General features: G+C 39.0%; 1 protein-coding gene and 1 non-coding gene across 12 annotated transcripts in view; one reads left to right on the top strand and one right to left on the bottom strand.

Moving 5' to 3' along the window:
• Positions 1-1,394: 1,394 nt before the first annotated feature.
• On the bottom strand, positions 1,395-1,501 carry LOC129463257 (U6 spliceosomal RNA). The gene has a single exon (XR_008651066.1). It is a non-coding gene; the product is annotated as a U6 spliceosomal RNA (small nuclear RNA).
• Positions 1,502-6,685: 5,184 nt separating this feature from the next.
• ARHGEF33 (Rho guanine nucleotide exchange factor 33) overlaps positions 6,686-17,202 on the top strand; it is an 86,029-nt gene continuing 75,512 nt past the window's right edge. For all 11 annotated transcript variants that reach the window (XM_055242457.2, XM_055242450.2, XM_055242449.2 and 8 more), the window contains exons 1-2: positions 6,686-6,829; positions 12,637-12,706. The gene's annotated coding sequence lies outside the window, so the exon portion shown is untranslated. The remainder of the gene's footprint in view (positions 6,830-12,636; positions 12,707-17,202) is intronic.

Raw genomic sequence — 17,202 nt, 5'->3', positions numbered from 1 at the left:
GTGTTTGGTTTTCTGTTCTTGTTCTGTTAGTTTGCTAAGGATAATGAACACAATTTTAAGTGTACAATACATTATTGTTGACTATAAGCACAATGTTGTACAGCAGATCTCTAGAGCTTATTCATCTTGCTTGACTGAAACTTCACGGCCTTTTATTAGTTACCTCTTATTTTCCCATCACCCCAGCCCCTGGTAACCATTATTCTACTCTTTGATTCTATGAATTTGACTATTTTATTTTTCTTATTTTTTATTTTTTTGAGGTGGGGTTTCACTCTTTTTGCCTAGGCTGGAGTGCAGCAGCGCGATCTTGGCTCACTGCAACCTCTGCCTCCCGGGTTCAAGCTTATTCTCCTGCCTCAGCCTCCCATGTAGCTGGGATTACAGGCACGTGCCACCATGCCCAGCTAATTTTTGTATTTTTAGTAGAGATGGGGTTTCACCATGTTGGCTAGGCTGGTCTCGAACTCCTGATCCACCCGCCCTCGGGCTCCCAAAGTGCTGGGATTACAGGTGTGAGCCACCCCACCCGGCCAAATTTGACTATTTTAAATACCTCATACTTAAAGGTGTAATCATACAGTACTGGTCTTTCTGTGACTGGCTTATTTAGAATAATGTCCTTAGGGTTCATCCATGTTGTCACAAATCACAGGATTTCTCTTTTAAGGCTGAATAGTATTCCATCGTATGTATATACCACATTTTCTTTATTCATTGTGGTGGACTGCTACTATATGAGTCAGCAATCCTACTTCTGGGTGTTTATCCAAAAGAATTGAAGCCAGGTGCGGTGGCTCATGCTTATAATCCCAGTACTTTGGGAGGCCAGGCAGGCCAGGAGTTGAAGACCAGCCTGGCCAACATGGTGAAACTCTGTCTCTACTGAAAATACCAAAAAATTAGCCAGGCGTGGTGGACATTTAGTTTGTTTCCACATCTTGACTATTGTGAATAGTGCTGCAGTGAACATAGGCGTACTAATATTTATTTGACATCTTGATAGCAATTCTTTTTTTTTTTTTTTTTTTGAGACAGAGGAGTCTCACTGTGTTGCCCAGGCTGGAGTGCGGTGGCATGATCTCTGTTCACTGCAACCTCTGCTTTGTGGGTTCAAGCAATTCTTGTGCCTTGGCCACCCAAGTAGCCGGGATTACAGGTGTGCTTCACCACCGCTGGCTAATTTTTTGGTATTTTAAGTAGAGACGGGGTTTCACCATGTTGGCCAGGCTGGTCTTGAACTGCTAGCCTGACTGGCCTCCCAAACTGCTGGGATTACAGGCATGAGCCACTGCACCCGGCTTCAATTCTTTTGGATAAACACACAGAAGTAGGATTGCTCACTCATATAGTAGTTTTTTTGTTGTTATTTATTTATTTATTATTATTATTATTTTAATGTGGACCACTTCACAAATTTGCATGTCTTCTTTGCACAGGGGCCATGCTAATCTTCTCTGTATCATTCCAATTTTAGTATGTGTTCTGCCAAGGCAAGCACAGTAGTTATATTTTTAATCTCTTGAGGAGCCTCCATAGCATTTACCATAGCAGCTACACCGTTTTGCAATCCCAGCAACAGTGGGCAAGTGTATAGTAACCCAGTTCTTCCCACTTTCTTTCTGTGCCCTTACTGAAAATCACAGAGTACCTTGACTGCTCTGTGACCCAGCTGGCTACAGGTTTTTCTCAGCAGGCTTGAACCCAAACTGGGCCTTGAACATTCCCAAGCACTGAGAAAGGTGTTTGGGTTGTTGCTCAAAACACTGAAACTGGCCCCTAGCCCTGAGCCAAATTTCTCAAACTGTCATAGAAACTCCAGACTCTGATCCCCTTGCTGCAGACATACCTGGGTAGAACATTCCTTTTCTCTCTCAGCGATTGCTGTAGCGCTCTGCAAGGAAGTTTCCCTAATAAATTCTTTGGACCGATCACCCTAGAGCTTAGAGTTTTTTCCTTTGGTATTCCAGCTAGCCCTATCTCAGGACAGTTGGAGACTCCCTTGTGGGAAGTCCCCCTGCCACTGCTTTTGGGGTGATTCCAGCCAAGGATTTAGGGTTTAGAAAGACAAAACAGCAAGGGTTCAATTTCTCCACCTCCTTAGCATTTGTTTTTTGTTTTTGATGATAGCCATCCTGTCTGGTATAAGGTGGTATCTCATTGTGGTTTTCATTTCTATTTCTCTGATGATTAGTGACATTGAGCATTTTTCCAAATACCTATTGACCATTTATATGTCTTCTTTGGAAAAATGTCCTAATCCATTTTTAAATCACTTATTATTTTCTACCATTGAGTTGTAAGAATTCCTTATATATTTTACAGATTAAATCCTGATCTGATATATGATTTGCAGATATTTTCACCCATTCTGTAGGTTGTTACCTTTTCACTCTGTTGACTGTTTCCTTTGCTGTGCAGAAGATTTTGGTTTGATGTAGTCCCACTTGTTTATTTTTTGTTTTGTTGCCTGTGCTTTTGGTGTCATTATCCATGAAATAATTGCCAAGATCCATGTCATGAACATTTTCTCCTGTTTCCAACAACACGTGGAAAGGGTCATATACCATGACCAAGTGAGATTTATCCCTGGGATGCAAAGATAGTTCAACATACGAAAATCAACTAATGTGATATTCCACATTAACAGAATAAAGGATTAAAATCACATAATCAGCTCAACAGATGCAGAAAAAGCATTTACCAAAATTGAGCACCTGTTCATTATTTTAAAAAAACCTCTTAACAAATTAGGAACAGAAGGAAATTACCTAAACATAACAGAGATCATATATAAAAAGCCCACAGCTAACATCATACTCAACAGTGAAGAATTGAAAAGCTTTTACCCTAAGATTGGGAGCAAGGCAAGGATGCTAACTCTTGTCACTTCTATCTTTAATAAAGTATACATTAAAGGAGACTGTCAAGAAAATGAAAATACCATCCTCACAATGGGATAAAATACTTGCAAATCATATCTGATTGTCAGAAATTTGCTTAATATAGTCACTGCCTCAGCATCCATTTTTAGGCCTGACATAAGTTGTCTGACGTCCAGTCATATCCCATTACTCTTGGCCTAGTTAAAACTTTCCTTCCCCTTGTAGTTGTTTGCAATACAGCCCACTTGTTCCTTACCCTGCTGACCCAAAACCCAACACATCCCACAGGTGCTGACTATGATAAAACCTACAGGTCAAAATAAGTCATGCAAAAATAAGTTCCCCCTTTCCACGTGTTTTCTTTAAACTAGCCAATCCACAACCCCAGAGGGAAAGCCTAAGGGATAACATCCATGGACCTTAATAAAGGCATAGTCCTGTGGTCCTCTCTCTCACCCCCACCCCACTGGTTGAGCCCACCGCTACCTCCAGATTTCCAGAAACCATAGCAATTAAAATTATGACACTGATAAAAAGTCTAGTTTCCAAAATTTATAAAGAACTTTTACAACCCAACAATTAAAAAAACCTCAATTTTTAAAATGGGCAAAGAGGCGGGGGGCAGTGGCTCACACCTGTAATCCCAGCACTTTGGGAGGCTGAGGCAGGCGGATCACCTGAGATCAGGAATTCAAGACCAGCCTGGCCAACATGGTGAAACCCCATCTCTACTAAAAATACAAAAAATAGCTGGGCATGATGGCAGGCACCTGTAATCCCAGCTGCTCAGGAGGCTGAGGCAGGAGAATCGCTTAAGCTTGGTAGGTGGAGGTTGCAGTGAGCCGAGATTGCGCCATTGCACTCCAGCCTGGGCGACAGAGCGAGACTCCCATCTCAAAAAAAAAAAAAAAAAATGGCAAAGAATTTGAACAGATGTTTCTCTGAAGGAGATATACAAATGGCCAATAAGTAAACAAAAAGATGCTTAACATCCTTACTCTTCAGGGAAATGCACCTTAAACCCACAAACCCATCGTGAGATACCACACCAACTGGGATAGCTATTTTTATTTTATTATTATTATTTTATTTTATTTTAGGTTCTGGGGTACATGTGCAGGATGTGTAGGTTTATTACATAGGTAAATGTGTGCCATGGTGGTTTGCTGCACTTATCAACCAACCCATCACCTAGGTATTAAGCCCAGCAAGCATTAGCTATTTTTCCTGATGCTCTCTCTTCCCCCACTCCCGCAACATGTGTGTTGTTCTCCTCCCTGTGTCCATGTGTTCTCATCGTTCAGGTCCCACTTATAAGTGAGAACATGCATTGTTTGGTGGGATGGCTATATTAAAAAAAAACAACAAAAAAACAGACAATACAAAGATTGGAAATGATGTGGGGAAATTGGAGCCCTCACACATTTCTGGTGGGAATATAAAATGGTGCAGCTGCTGTGGAATACAGTTCCTCAAAATATTAAACATAGAGTTACTACATGACTCAGCAGTTCCTAGGTATGTATGCAAGGGAATTGACTTGCACACGAATGTTCATGGCAGCATTATTCATTGCTATAGTCTGAATGTGTCCCTCCAAAATTCATGTTTAAAACTAATTACCTCATGCCTGTAATCCCAGTACTTTGGGAGGCCAAGGTGGGTGCATCATTTAAGGTCAGGAGTTTGAGACCAGCCTGGCCAACATGGTGAAGCCTCCTCTCCACTAAAAATACAAAAATGAGCCAGGCGTGGTGGTGTGTGCTTGTAATCCCAGCTACTGGGGAGGCTGAGGCACAAGAATTGCTTGAAACTGGGAGGTGGAGTCTGCAGTGAGCCAAGATGGCACCACTGCACTCCAGCAGGGGTAACACAGTGAGACTCTGTCTAAAAACAACAACAACAACAAAAACCTAATCTCTACCGTGGTAGTATTAAGAGTTGAGGCCTTTAGGAGGTGATTAGTTTATAAGGACAGAGCCCTCTGGATGGGATTAGTGCCCTTATAAAAGAGATATGAAGGAGATTGCTTGCTCTTCTGTCACAAGAGAATGCTGCAAGAAGGTGCCATCTTTGAAGAAGAGAGCAAGTCCTTATGAGACACTAAATCTGCTAGTGCCTTGATCTTGGACTTAACGGCCTCCAGAACTGTGAGCAATACATTTCTGTTGTTTACAAATTACCCTGTCTAAGGTATTTTCTTATAGCAGTTCAAATGGACTAAGACATTTATAATATCCCCAACTGGAAACAATCCAAATGTCCATCAACTAATGAATGTATAAACAAAATGACCACATAATGGAATATTATTCAGCCATAAAAAATGAAGTACTGATACTACAACATGAATGAACTTCAAAAACACTGTACTGGCCAGGCAGGGTGGCTTATGCTGTAATCCCAGCACTTTGGGATGCCAAGGTGTGTGGATAGCTTGAGTCCAGGAGTTTGAGGCCAGTCTGGGCAGCATGGCAAAATCCCATCTCTACAAAAAATACAAAAATTAGCCAGGTGTGGTGGCACATGCCTATAGTCCCAGCTACTTGGGAGGACTGCTTAAGCCCAGGAGGCAGAGGTTGCAGTGAACGAAGATCGTGCCACTGCACGATCCAGGATGGGTGACAGAGCCAAACCTCATCTCAAAAACAACAAACAAACAAACATTGTACTAAGTAAAAGAAGCCAGTTACAAAAGGCCACATATTATATGATTCCATTTATGTGAAATGCTCTGAATAGGCAAATCCTTAGGGACAGAAAATAGATTAGTGGTTGCCAGGGGAGGAAGGAATTGGGAGGCATGCGGTTTCTAGAATTAGACAGTGGTGATGGTTGCACAGTCTTGAAAATATACTAAAAAACACTGAATTGTTCACTTAACAGGGACAAATTTTATGTATGATATGTAAATTATGTCTCAATTTCTTAAAAAGTAGATCTGTGTGTTGTCATATATTCTATGTCCAGAAAACTTCTTTACTTTTTACATAAAATAATTTAAAAATTACCAGAGCAGTATATGTCGACTACATTTAAAAAATTACAATAAAGGCCTGAATGTTTTTCCTGAAACTCTATATTCTAAAACTGACAAAAAATAGTGTACGCAATAGATAACTTCTTTGTCATATTTCTCTATTCAAAATCTTGTGAATAGTTGTATTTCTCAATGTTATTGCCAAAAAATGTATATTGTTATTTTTTGCTGTACTGGCACAAATTTGGGTTACAATGTCTTCTAAAATGTTAAAATTGGCATTTTTGTTAGTTTCTCATAATAATAGCTTTATGGCTAATTTCAAAAGACCCTATTTGTAAGTTTTCAAAGATACATTTTAAGAATTGGACATTTTTGCATATGTTGCTTAACATTAGCTGGCATGGCTTTAGAATTAAATATTATTATTATATGGAAATTTATGAAGAGATAAATACTGGACAAGTTAAGATAAGGTGAGAAGATGTTTTCAGGGACCAGGACATATAATTTAAATTCAAAAACTTCTGGAAAATATAGAAAAGTATTTGCTTTGCTGCAAACTAAATTTTCCCTAATTTTTTCAATTTATTTAAGGCAGCAAGATATATATTTTACTCTTAAAATATTTAACTTGTATTGCTATGTTAATAACTTTTCAAAGTACAACTTTTCAATTTTCTAATATACCAAAGATATTCCTCCTAAGTGGGTTTCTTCCTTTTACTCATTGAAACTAAATGCAGTTCAGTTATTTGATTAGTTGATGCTAGAATTTGACCTGGAGCTTATATAATTAGAAGAGACACTAGTTTTCCTCATTTAAAAGCCTGGTTAGCATACTACGGTCTCGTTTCAGGGGAAGTCAAGCCTCTCTACTGCTTCTTTTTATAACCTTTAAGTTAATTCAGAACCCAGATAAGCCTTGATCTGAGGATGATATAACCACCGCAAGCAACATGGGGTAAGTATGCGCTTTTATATGCTTTAAGGGGCACTGAAAGGGAAAACAATTTTATAAGAGATGAAAACCCATCAATCCTTACCATATGGTGTACTCATTTAAATTCAATATATGCTAACATTTATTTAATGTGGACTTTCAAAGAAATAACTTTTATTTAAAAGTTATAACAATTTGTAAAACATGCATTTATTTCCTTGCTTAATTTTTATATTATGTCTTAACTGTGCTTTGCAGGTTATCAATAAACTGGAGACTGAAGTTGTTCTGCATATTAATAAATATAGTTGAAGATGAGTTAAATTTTGAGAGCAGTCTTAAAGAAAGGATGCTAGGCAGCATAAATCTGACATAGACATGCCTCTTTGGGATTAAGAATAATTAAAGAATGAAGAAGATTAGGGATGGAGGGAGATTGGTTTATTCCTTTCTAACACAGAAAAAGAATAGAGGAATCTTCAGCATTCACTCCTCTATGTACAGAACAAAAAACACATCCTGATTGAGAATGTGTACTGATTAATTACATGGGGGCTTTATTGGTGAAACCTAATTCTAAACACTTCATGGGGCTTTGGTGTGTAATGAGAAGAACCGAATTTAACTTAAACACTGTCTTAAGTGAGAATAGCATTCTATTATAATTAGTATTGGAATTATGTGAGTTTTTGTATGCTGAAATAGTATTCTGAATATGTAGAAATCTCTCTTTATATCACCCTTTTATTTTTAATAGCCCCTTTTAGTACAAAATCATATTGCTGTAAATGGAATAGCTATTTCATTGAAGGCTACTTCTGAAGGATTCAACAAAATGATCAGAAAATCTCCTAGAGAAAAAAGTTTTTGATGCATATTTATTCTAAACATTTTTCACAAACTTAATTAATTAATGTCTACATTTTTCATAACCATGGGCTCTGAAAATGCAATCTAAACTCATCTGAAAACTCAGAGGCTTTTGAAAAAAGATGATCATACTATTGGATTTTTTTTTCTTTTTTCTTTTCTTTTTTTAGACAAGGTCTCACTTTGTCACCTGGGCTCAAGCAATCCTCCCACCTCAGCCCCCACAGGTAGCTGAGACCACAGGTGCACACCACCACACCTGGCTAATTTTTGTATTTTTTGTAGAGATGGGGTTTCGTCATGTTGCCCAGGTTGGTCTTGAACTCCTGATCTCAAGCAGTCCTCCCACTTCAGCCTCCCAAAGTGCTGGGATTACAGGCGTAAACCACTGTGCTCGGCCTTATTGTTAGCTTTGTCTTAATTGCCTTTATTTACCTTCCCTTTTCTCTGTGTATAAAGGTGTACTGCAACATAGCGGGCCAGTAATAAACTAAGCAATGTGGATACAAAGATCAACTGATCTTCCTCCTTCCCTTCCTCTCTCCTTTCCTCCCTTCCTCCCTTCCTCTCTCCCTCTTCCTTCCTTTCTTTTTCTTTAATGACAGCAGTTCTTAACCTTTTTGGTGTCAAGAATTGCTTTTAGAATCTTCAGAAACCAGTCCACCATTTCTGCCAAAAAAAAAAAAAAAAGTAAAATCACACAAAATTTTGCACACAATTTCAGGAGATTTACAGGTGACCTGAAACCCTATTCCTGGGACCACAGGTTAAGACCCTTAGACTTTGATTTTAGGACTGGAGTATGATTTGTTCAATATTTCTCTTTGTTTGGATTTTTATAAATGTAAGAATCTTTAAGTTCATAATTCTTGCTGATCTTCTCAAGGACAGTGTGGAAGATTCCCCACCCCCCCCCCACACAATTTACATAAGTGTGAAACATAGTTTAACCAACATGCATCACATTACTGCTGCTGGGCCCCAAGGACTTGACTAATCACTTGTGCCTTTCGCGAGTGCCAGGAATCACCTTGGGAGTCATGGAAGGAAAAAAACCCTCATTATGTTATTTGTAAAGCACTCTGAATGCCCCAAATAAGATGAACGAAACAAATCATAAATGCTAATATTACAGACAGCACTCTTCTGATTGGTATGTTCATGATTATTTTGTTGTCTGTTCGTGCCTTTACTGACAAAAAGACAGGGTAGTAAGTATTAACATCTGTTTGAGTCTTCCTAAAATAATCAGAAAAATAAAGAGAAAGTGGCAGCTAATCGGATTCTCAAATTTATCCATTTGAAGAAATCTCTAGAATTTATTTCCTGAGAATGAGGGAGTAGCTGTTTTGGATTTGTTTTTGGGGGCCTACTTATCTCAAATGATTTGAGGATATAATTCTCTTATATGGGGCAATGCCAGCCCTTTCCACCTTTCCCCAGGCTATGCTGGCATGGTTTTAGTGAGCAATGAAGAAGCAAATACTGGAAAATTCTTATGCTCTCTAAAAAATCTCCTCCTAGTAAATTTTCATTGGGTTTCTTATGGAGTGTGTGAGTAGGTGGGGTGGGTAGAGATGATGCCTAAGGGTGGGTAAACAGATAACTGGGGAAAAGTGGAAAAACCTAACTGACATCTGCTAAGTACCGTAAAACCCACAGGCAAAGGATGAACAATGGGAAAGAAAGGATGGTTGTATTTCTTTTTTGAGATATTTTTAAATGTGCTTTCCCCATCTCCTAGCAGAGTTAGTCAGTGCATCCCCAATTGACAAAAACAAAAGTTAAGGCTCTGCTAAAATTGTAGAACCAATAAGTTCATTATTGTAGCATATTCAGCCTCCTTTTAGTCTCCTGGTTCAAATAAGTTTAGAGTAATTTAAAAAATTACCTTATGGACATATTTCCTCCTTCTGAATCTGAGAGTGACTATCCAACTCTTTTTCTTGGGTGAAGCATACATTTGGCTCATGGTACAACCTTTGAAATGTCGCTTCTATCTGTGCCCTCCTTTCCTTTCTAAGAGTCACTTCCCTAATTCAGGTCATCATTATCTTTTACTTGGGTTATTAAAGGTGCCTGTTCACTGGCCTCTTTGCAGCTGCTCTTTCCTCTACAGTGCCACAAAGTCATCTTCTTACCAGAGATATGTGATCTTGTTATACCTCTGCTTAAACATTTTCAATGACTCATTCTCTCCACTGCAGAGCAAGCTCCAAAGAAGAGATTTAAGGCCCTCTATCTGCCCCCAACCTACCTGTCTAGCCTCACCTTCTACTCTACCTTCTTTTTTCCCCCAGGGTTCCTAAGTCCACCTAGGCCTTGTGCTTTGTTCCTCTAGTAATCGTCTTTTTTTTTTTTTTTCTTTTTTTGAGACAAGATCTCACCCTGTTGCCAGGCTGGAGTGCAGTGGCACAGTCTTGGCTCACTGCAACCTCTGCCTCCTGGGTTCAAGCGATTCTCCTGCCCCAGCCTCCTGAGTAGCTGGGATTACAGGCACCTGCCACCATGGGCTAATTTTTGTATTTTTAGTAGAGACAGAGTTTCACTATGTTGGCCATGCTGGTCTCGAACTCCTGAGCTCAAGCGTTCTACCTGCCTCAGCCTCCCAAAATGCTGGAATTACAGGTGTGAGCCACTGTGCCTGGCCCCTCTGGTGATCCCCTTTTGACCATTTTTACATATCATGCAAAGCCGGCTCAAATACTATCTTCTTAATGAAGCTTTCTGTAATCCCCACAAGGGAATTCATCTTTTCTCTGAAAATTTTAGGCACTTTACACTTTTCTTTTTCATTTGTCACGATCCATTATATGTTACAGTTATTTGTGTGTCTCATCTTCCCTACTAGACTGGAAGCAGAAACAATGGCATCCTTGCATTTCTCCCAGCACCTGGTACAATGCCTTTTATATGGTATATTCTTATTAAATACTTGTTGAATGCACGTGAACTCTGTTTAAACCCCTAAAAACTTAATTTTAGCCAAACTTTCTTTCTTTTTTTCCCAATTGAGTTGCATCATTTTCCAGGTTTCTATCTGAAGAGCTCAAATGAGTGAGTAGTATCTAAAATGTAGGCAATTCAAGGGAGACAGGGCACAAACAAGGGCTGGAGTGAAGACTTCTAGTCTGAAGACTGAAGACTGTTGTTAATAAGTAGAAAGCACATGTAGGCTCCAAGGAAATATGAGAAAACTTTCCAGAATTAAAAATCGTTCTTGCCAGGCTGGCTCACTCTTGTGATCCCAACACTTTAGGAGGCCGAGACACTGGGATCACTTCAGCCCAGGAATTCGAGACCAGCCTGGGCAATGTGGCAAAACCCCATCTCTACCAAAAAAACAGAAAACAAAAAACAAAAAAATTAGCCAGGCATGGTGGCATGCCCTTGTAGTTCCAGCTACTCAGAGGCTGAGGCAGGAGGATTGCTTGAGCCCGGGAGGTCGAGGCTGCAGTGAGCCACGATCACAACCACTGCACTCCAGCCTGGGCTTCAGAGAGAAAACCTGCCTTTAAAAAAAAAAAAAAAAAAAAAAAGGTTGCTTTTGGGCTCTGGATAGCTTCCTCGAAGGCCAGCATATCAGTAAGGATTTGGTTAATCTGTATATGCTGGAAAAAAAAAAAAGAAGAAGAAGAATAGGGGCTTAAACAAGCTAGAAGTGTATTTCTCTCTTACATTAAAAACAAACAAACAAACCCACAAAGGTAGGCAGTCCAGTGCTGTTAGATGAGTTCCTTGGTGTGAGGCACCCAGGTTCCTCACATCTTACTCTTCTGCCATCCTTAGTATATCACCTCTTGGTCCAAGAAGGTTGCTAGGTCTCCGCCTATCTCACTGGTGTTCAGCCAGCAGGAAGGAGGAATGGGGAAAAAAGGTGTGTTCTCCCTTTTAGGAGACTTCCCAGTGGTCACTCAGTGTTTCTACTTGTATTGCATGGGTAGAAATCTAGTCTCATCATTACACTTAGCTGTGAGGAAGAGGGAGAATACAATCTTTTAACTGGGTTTCCAAAAAAAGAGGAGAATGAATACTGGGTGGCAACTAGCAGTGTCTGTCAGAGCCAGTATCAGGCCTTACATGGCCTCTCATATTCCTTTAGACAAAGTATAGCATTATGTACAAAAGTAGTCTTTTAAGGAAAAAAAAAATCAGTAAAGTTAAAGGAAAAAAAGAGCAAGCCAAGCTGGGAATAAACGGATTCACCCAGAATAAAGGCCTCTTGATAAAATGACAAAAGGTGACCAAGTAAGCTTTTACCCCTCCCCACACTCTACATCCCAGTCTCCCTCCCTCCAGGCTTCATGTCCCTGAATCTTCACATCCACACCGTGAGGCGAGTATTACTATTACTAAGCCAATCATACAGGTCAGGAAACCGAAGTCCAGGAAGATTCGGTGAATTGGCCAAACTGCCTGTACTGCAGCAAAAATTATATAAATCACAGAATGTTTTCTAAATAGATTTGTTCTTAATTTTGAGTATAGATCACTTCAATTGGCCCCTAAAGAAAAACCTACTATAAACACATTTCACTCGTCACTTGAAGTAGGTGATTTAACGTGGAATATTAGAAAAGACTCTAGATTTGTGGCTTTCAATATTTTATGGTCATACCAACTGCTTTGAACTCTTCTGATTCAGCAAAGTCCCTAAGCCATGTTGGAGTTCTCCAGCTATGTTTTTAAATACATAGAAATTTATTTTTATTAGTCCCCCAAACATATGAATACTGAGGTGATTGTACTTGCTCAATACCAAGTGACTTAAAAACTAAAAGACTAAAAGAAACAAAGACTTTTACTTTTTTACTTTATATGTTTTTTACTTATTAGAAATTTTTAACAACAGTGAATTGCATATATAATAAGAACTTTTAATTACAAAATTATAGGAAAAATGATGGTATAAAATGCAAGGTAGCTATCATTATCAATGGCGTTTTGTTTTTTTGCAGAACTTCTAGAGAAAACAAGAAGACTTCAAAAAACATGCTGTGATGTCTCCCAGTGGAGACAGGGCACGAGGTGAGTGAAAATTGCAAAGAACTGTTTTCTAATAAGAACACAGGCAAACTGAGAGCTTAGCTTAAACCAGTGATCATTATTGAAGCAGAAGTATTATAAATTTCTTTGTAGAATTTTATAACGCTTCTTGGTTTGATAACCATCAAATAAACAAATTGTGAGATTACTTAATTAGCTAGCAGTAAGGGCAAATAGCCACCTTCTAAACCAGCTATGTTACATCAGACTTGATTGCATATATGAATGCTAACAGCATTGAGACAAGAATGACTATGTTTTTTTGTTTGTTTGTTTTGTTTTGTTTTTTTGAGACAGAGTCTTGCTCTGTCGCCCAGGAGTGTAGTCGTGTGATCTCAGGTCACTGCAACCTCTGCCTTCCAGGTTCAAGCAATCCTCCTGCCTCAGCCTCCCGAGTAGCTGGGATTACAGGCTCACGCCACCATGCCCAGCTAATTTTTGTATTTTTATAGAGACAGAGTTTCACCATGTTGGCCAGGCTGGTCTTGAACTCCTGACCTCAAGTGATCCGCCTGCCTTGGCCTCTGAAAGTGCTGGAATTACAGGTGTGAGCCACTGCGCTCAGCCATACTATGTTTTAATTAAGTTCTATTTTGGATGTCTTTGATGATTGTGAAAAACAGGCAACATTTACTTTCCATTGAAGTGATGTATTCTGAGCTCCTACTTCATGCTGGGCTTTGTCACTTAATAACCATGTGGGCTAGGTAACTATTATGCCCACTTGACAGTTGAGGGAACATAGGCTTAGGAAGATTAACTTTCCCAGGTCACAAAACGAAATAAGTAGCAGAGCTGGGATTGGAAGCTAGATGTCTGACACTTAAGAAAAATGTCTCATAATTTAAAACATTATTTTTAAATTTCAAAACCCAAAAGTGCTCATTGTAAAATAAAATACAAACGTGATCATGACAGAAGAGTTTAGGTAGGATTTAAAAGCCCGTCCTACCCCCAACCCCATTCCTCTTTCCAAGCATAACCACTGTTAGTAGTTTGGTATAAATCCTTCCATATCTTTCTTTTTGCCTGGCGTACTTTTCTTTTTTTCTTTTTTTGAGGCTGAGTCTCGCTCTGTCACCCAGGCTGGAGTGCAGTGGCACGATCTTGGCTCACTGCAACCTCCACCTCCTGGGTTCAAGTGATTCTTCTGCCTCAGCCTCCCGAGTAGCTGGGACTACAGGCACACACCACCACGCCCAGCTAATTTTTGTATTTTCAGTAGAGATGGGGTTTCATCATATTGGTCAGGCTGGTCTCAAACTCCTGACCTAGTGGTCCGCCCGCCTCAGCCTCCCAAAGTGCTGGGATTACAGGTGTGAGCCACCACACCCAGCCCAACCCAGTGTACTTTTCATAGTACACTCGGCAAAAGAAGGATATGGAAGGATTTTCACAGTATCACACTTGAATGTATGAAAAATATCCATACTTTTCACAGTATCACACTTTCTATCTACTTAAATAAAAAAACAGAGGAAGTTGAATTTACTATATATCTTTACTAGAATAAGTAGCTACCTCTAAACAATAACTGAAATGCTCATTGAGCTAACATTAGGCATCTATCTGTAGAGACTGAAAGAACTCTAGAACTCACTCTCTGTTTCCCAGGGACTCATAATCTAGTGCAGTGGTTTCTAAGTTTATTTTTGAGAGAGTAATTATAGACTCCTTTGAGAAACTGATGTGAGCTCTGAACTCTTTCCCAAGAAGAAAATGAACCTATAAAATTTTGCCTATAATTTAGAGGATTTGTGGAAACCTTGGGAGTATGGACCCCTGATTTTGTAGAAGTGAGGCTTTTAAATTTATAGTTTGATAGAAATACTATAATGGAAGTGTAGACAAGATGCTATACCACAGAACAGAAAAACAGGGCTTAACTCTCCTGGGTCATATCAAGAAAGACAGGGAAGAATGACATTTGCACAAAATATTGAAGGATGCTAGGAGTTTGACAGCTAGCCTGGTGCAGGGGAAGGATGTCCACAGAGGGAACAGCCCCAGAGGCTAGAATGGATGCGGAACCATGACTGTCTTCGTGATAGAAGCCCAGCGTGTGTATGGGAGCGACTAAAGATGAGTCTGCAGAGCTGGGCAGAAGCCAGAGCACAAAGGGGTTGGTCCGTTGGGTTAGGACATTTGAACTTCAGGAGTCACGGAACGATTTTGATCAAGACTTTCATTGGTAGGCAGAAAGTCTATATTAGTGCATGACTAAATAAATCATCATGAGAATAATAATTTGGATGACGGAATAAGGTATAAAAAGTAGATGAGACCACTTGATTCTGATTTTGGAGGGGATCATTGACTAAATGATATATTATTTAAAAAGATATGTTGCTAAAATTAAATGGAATTGATTGGAAAGCCATTGCTTTTACAAAGGAAGTTGGGAAAATAAAGTTCTGAAACTTTATGAGATAAAAGGGGTGTATGTCAAACACAAAATTTGGGCAGCACATTGACTCCTTGGCTGCAGTAAGTCCCATGCACAGGCAAGCTAGTGTCAGTCACTCAAGGTGGATCGCTCACTCCTGATTCAGCCACTGTCATGCCCTCTGCTGTCTTCCAGGCGCTCCAGATGGGCCGTGTGACTTCCCATTGACCCTTTCACCTACAACGAGCAGGAAAGAGAAAGAGGGTACAGTGGGTCAGGTTTTTAACATCTCTACATTAAGCATATGTTGCTTTTATAATTGAAATTTTAAAGCAAGGTAGTATAAATCAAGGCTTGCAGATAACATCATAGCTGATTCATTTCTATTTGGCTGTACTTAACCTAATATACTTAAAAAAAGGAAAATATTAGTTTTACGTCCTGCTTCTTGGCACTGGCTTCATAAAGTCTCAAGGATATTTCACTTGATAAATACTTATTATTTATTATTCATTTAAATTTTTTACTTATCAGATACTGTAAAGACTTGGAAGAGTAAACTGTGCATGTATTGCATATGCTATTTTATGCGTATAATGTATCTTATAAAACATTTTTAAAATACAAAGAATCATTTGGTCTTTGCCAAAGGGTAGTGCTCTTAAAGATTTCTCAGACATGTTTAAATAGTGAGGTTTGTTAAGCCAAAATTTACAATTTAGGTGAAATAGCATTGATTTTTCCAGTTTGCCTTTTCTAACTTGTTAATTTTTTTTAAAAAAAGAATGGTCTGCTTGCTATTAATATGAATAAATAAAGTTCTGTGGGTTTTTTTAGGGAAAGAAATAATTGGTTATAAACATCCCCTGAAATTAAATTCAAACTCAAACTTGTGTTGAGTGCCCACTGCGAATAGTTCCCATGTCAGAGGAATGTGAACAAATGATTTAAATGTAGTTATCTTTAAAAGTCCAGCTAATTTTGCACTCCCCTCCATAAAATATCTGATCATTAAAAAATATTTGATAATTTTTAAAATTGCTGAAAATTAAGTAAAATTGCTAGTATAAAGAGTAAAATTGCTACTATAAGGAGATATGCCATGTTTATCCTGAGGCTTCAAGTCCAGCACTCTAGTAATCATAAGATATTATGCTCAGAGAAATAAGCCAGCACCAAGCAGCAAATACTACATGAGCTCACTTATATGTGGAATCTAAATAGTCAAACTCATGGAAGTCAAGAGTAGAATGGTGGTTTCCAGAGGCTGGGGGTGGATGGGTGAGGGTGTGGAATGGAGACACGTTGGTCAAAGGGTACACATTTCAGTAAGATAGGAGGAATACATTTTTGAGATCTATTGCATAACAGGCTGACTTTAGTTAATATATTGTATATTTCAAAATTGCTAAGGGAATAAATTTGAAATGTTCTCACCACAACAATGACAAGTATATGAGGTGACAGGTAGGCTAATTAGCTTGATTTACTTATTCTGTGTTGTATACATATATCATAACATTGCACTACACTTTCTAAATATATACAATTATCATTTGTGAATTAAAGAAAAGAAATTAAAGAAAAAAATCATTACCTGCCAGGTACAATGGATATGAATATGAAATGGTCAGCTGGGCATGGTGGGTCATGACTGTAATCCTAGCACTTTGGAAGGCTGATAGGGGAGGACTGCTTGAGGCCAAGGAGTTCAAGACCAGCCTGGGCAAGCAAGCGAGATCTTGCCTCTACAAAAAATAATTTAAAATTAGTCTGGTGTGGTGGCATGCACCTGTAGTCCCAGCTACTTGGGAGGCTGAGGTAGGAAGGTTGCTTGAGCCCTGGAGATAGAGGCTGCAGTGAGCTAGGATTATACCACCGCATTCACTTCAGCTTGGGTAACAAAACAAGACCCCATCTCTAAAAATAAATAAGTAAATACATAGAGACTCTTGCCTATAATTCCTGGCAGGAAGAAATACTAATAACGCAGTTTGAGAATGTAGTAGAAGAGGGATTGACTAATTATGACTTAGAGGATAGGGGCAAGCTTCATAGAGAAAGAGGTGCTTGAATTGAGCCCTGAAGGATG

Source organism: Symphalangus syndactylus, chromosome 14, assembly GCF_028878055.3.
Source record: "Symphalangus syndactylus isolate Jambi chromosome 14, NHGRI_mSymSyn1-v2.1_pri, whole genome shotgun sequence".
NCBI lineage: Eukaryota > Metazoa > Chordata > Mammalia > Primates > Hylobatidae > Symphalangus > Symphalangus syndactylus.
This window is presented reverse-complemented; position numbering and strand designations above follow the sequence as displayed.